The sequence below is a fragment of the Muscardinus avellanarius genome (assembly GCF_963383645.1).
Source record: "Muscardinus avellanarius genome assembly, chromosome: 12".
Classification (NCBI taxonomy): Eukaryota; Metazoa; Chordata; class Mammalia; order Rodentia; family Gliridae; genus Muscardinus; species Muscardinus avellanarius.
In genome coordinates, this window is record NC_137798.1 from 58,483,047 (window position 1) to 58,487,012 (window position 3,966).

Below are 3,966 nucleotides of genomic sequence, written 5' to 3' on the forward strand. Positions count from 1 at the left end.
GAAAGAAAGCGAATATGTTTTACAAATACTTTCTCCCAGTGCATTGCTTAGTTAATAGTTAAGAATCCAAGGTCACAAAAATTTGCTTACATTTTCCACCTGCCATTTTTTTTGTTAGGTTTTACACTTAGGTGTATGATCTATTGGAATAAATTTTTATAGATGACATGAAGTATGACTGAGGTTCTTCTTTTTCCCATATGACTATTCAAGTTCCAGAATCATTTGTTGATAAGATCTTTTTTTTTTTGGTGGGGGGTGGCCCTGGCTGTCTTTGCTGTGACAGTCAAGCTTGGCCTTCCATCTTGGTAGGCTGTGCAGTAGAGGCTTCCCTCCTTCCATATTTTGTGCTATTGTAATACTTTTTACTCTAGTTATAGCGACAATAAATATTTTTACGCTGTTTTTGCTTTAGACCATTAATTATCTTTTAGATGATTAAAAATAACATAAAGAACATTTATATTTACCTTTACTTAACCATTATATTTCCAGAGCTCTTTATGTATAAATCCACATCTCTTTCTGATTTTAATTGTTCTTATATCTGAAAAAATTTTCTTTAATATTTCTTACAGCACACGTTTTACTGGTAATGCATTGGTCTGCTTTTGTTAGACCGAAATGTCTTTATTTTGCTTCCACTTATTTCCACTGATCATAAATCCTGATTACTAGTTTCTTTCAGTACTATAAAGATATCTTTCAAGGGGCATAGTGGCATATGCTTATAATATAAGCTACCTGGCAGGCCGAGGCAAAAGGATAGTAAATTGTAAGGCAGCCTCAACAATAAGGGAGACCTTGCCTCAAAATAAAAGGTAAAAAGGGCTGGGGATATAGCTCAGAGGAGTGTACCTGGGTTTAGTCCCAAGTACCACAAACAGATGTTTATCCACTGTCCTCTGGCTTGCATGGTTTCTGATTAGACATACACTCTAAGAGTTGTCTGTGTTTTTGTATATGATAGGTTTCTTAATTCTGATTACCTTCAAGGGTTTCTTCTTTAATTTTCATTTTTTCTTTTTGGTAGCACTAAGGATAAAATCCAGGGGCATTCTACCTCTGATTTATACCCTAGCCCTTTTTATTTTTTATTTTTCGAAACAGGGTCTCATTAGGTTGCTGAGAGTCTTGTTAAATTGCTGAGGCTGTCCTTGAACCTGCTAGATCCTTCTGAATCAGCTCAAGAACTGGGATTGCAGGCATGTAACAACAGTCCTGGCTAGTTTTTAATATTTTTTCTTAGTATTTATCCTACTCAAGGCTCTCTTGAACATCTTGATCTGTGCTTTAATATCTTAATTTTGGGGAATGGCTCATTCATTACCAGCAAAAATTGTTTTTTCTGTCTTGTTCTTCCCCTCTTCTTCCATAGTCATATTGTCTCACAGATCTCATATTCTGTTTTGTTCTTTAAAACTTATTTGTAAATGTATTTCATAATAATATTTCAATTTAGTTAATGTTTATTGATTTATTTTCAAATTTACTAATTCATCCCTCAATATATTGAGTCTATACATGAACTCTCTGGATTCATTCTTCATCTTCATTATTCTGGGTTACAAATCCATTCCTCCCTTCCTTCTTTCCTTCCTTCCTTCCTCCCTTCCTCCCTCCCTCCCTCCCTTCCTCCCTTCCTTTCTTCCTCCCTCCCTCCCTTCCTTCCTTCCTTCTTTTCATCCATCCATCTCATGGTGCTGGGCACCAAACTGAGGGCCTCACCCATGCTAGGCAGGTGCTCTACAAATGAGCTGTATCTCTGGCCCTCTTTATATTTCTTACATTTTCTTTTTCTCTGTGAAATTCCCCAAATGTTCTTCCAGATCAAGTAGATGAATAGATGAGATGTAGAAATCTTCCACTCAAGATCCACAGTATTAGACCAAAGATTGTCATGCTTTAATCAATATTCTTTCACTTATTATTTTTCTAGCCACCTTCTTTCTTTTTTTTTTGCTGTAGCTTTATGATTTCAGGAAACTTACTCAGAAAGATAAAAATTGCAAATAACTATATTTCCCATTTAAAAATTTCTTAAAAGCTATTTAAGTAAACAAACACCAAAGTGTTTACAACATCAATTGATTCTCTGAAACTCTTTAAAACCCTCATAATACCTTTCTGTGTACACCAATCCTTATTTATTTTATTTTATATATTTTTTGTGGTACTGGGGATGGAACCTAGGGACATTCTACCTCTGAACTACGCCCCCAGCCCAGCCCTATTTTTTATTCTTTATTTTGAAACAAGATCTCATTAAGTTGCAGAAAGGCTCACTAAGTAGCTGAGGCTGTTCTTGTATCAGGATCCTTCTGTCTCAGCTTCCCAAGTACCAGGATTACAAGCTTGCACCACCACACCCGGCCAGTGCTTAATCATTTTATCGTGATCTTTACCCAATATTAATCAAACCATCCCCTCATTAGAAGACTTGCCTTAAATTCAAATCCCACCCCCCATTAACACCCTGACTATGCTTTCCACTCCAAGAAACTACCACCATGATTCTGTCTCTCTACTAAGGCAGTACTTTCCATACCATAATGAGTAATTAACTGAGGTTTACCCTATGAACAAGTTATTTTAGTGGCATTTGAGGGAGTGAGCGAGCATTCAGTACTGTTTATCAGTGTGTATGGCATGGGCCCCTGCCAGTTTGGGAGGCATGCCAGCTGTGTCCTTGGAACAGGTTCCTGGAAGCCCTGCTGTGCTAAGCAATAGTTACTGGATTGTGTGGGAGGTGGAGAGTTGGGGTGGCCAGGTGTGGTGGGTAGAGTACAGTGTATGAGGCACCATCTGTTTATCAACTGGTTTAAAAGTATTTCAGAATAGCCAGGCGTGGTGGGGCACACTTGTGACCCCAGTACTTGGGAGGTTGAGACAGGAGGATCACAGATTTGCGGTCAGCCTCAGCTACTTAGTGAGGCTCTCTGCAACTTAGTGAGACCCTGGTTCAAAACAGAGAATAAAAATAGGGCTGGATATATAGCTCAGGGGTAGACTGCTCCTGGGTTTGATCCCCAGTTCTGCAAAAATAAATAAATAAATAAATAAGTAAATAAATCAATAAATCAATAAATAAATGTAAAATAAAAGTATTTCAATATAAAGTTGGGTATGGTGGCAGATACCTGAAATTCAAGTACTTGGGAGGCTAAGACAGGAGGATTGAAGCTTCTAGGCCAGCCTCAGCAACTAGTGAGATCTTTAGTAACTATGCAAGACCCTGTTTCAAAATAAAAGATAAAAAAGGGCTGGGGGCATAGCTCAGGGGTGACATGTCCCTGGCTTCCATCCCCATTATCAAGAAAAAAGATGTACTTCAATATTTTAACCATTGGTTGTAACATTATGCTGACTATCCTGGTGAACCCCTGGGGAAATGATCAGAAAGACAGATGAATAAAAGGATGACTCATAGATGCCAGTATGGATAGATAACTATTCCAGGGAATACATGCACTTGTCTCTTTGATGCCTTGCCAATTTCTAAGTCCTTTGGAAATTAAAAATAGCCCTAGGGAAAGTGGGACATCAAGTTGGTTAAGATTAAGTTTCTGCCACTTGGTTGAATGGGAGTTCAGTATAGATATAATATCCCTTTTTAGAGAAACTGTTATTCTTTTCTAGACTCAGAAGCTTTATGTATACATTTTTTCTTTATATGATTAGGATTACCATTTTTTCCCACTTCATATGTCTATAATTTCGAGGATAACACTTCTCTTCCTCTCTTCCTCTTCCCAGTGCTTGGGAGGCTGAGACAGGAGGATTGCACAGGTTCAAAACCAGCCTCAGCTACTTAGCGAGGCTCTCAGCAACTTAGTGAGACCCTGTTTCCAAATAAAAAATAAAACATAGGTCTGGGTGTTTAGCCTGGAGGTAGAAAAGCTCCTGGGTTCCACCCCAAGTACCATTAAAAAAAAAAAAAAAGTCAGGCTAGAGGCTGTGGACTGC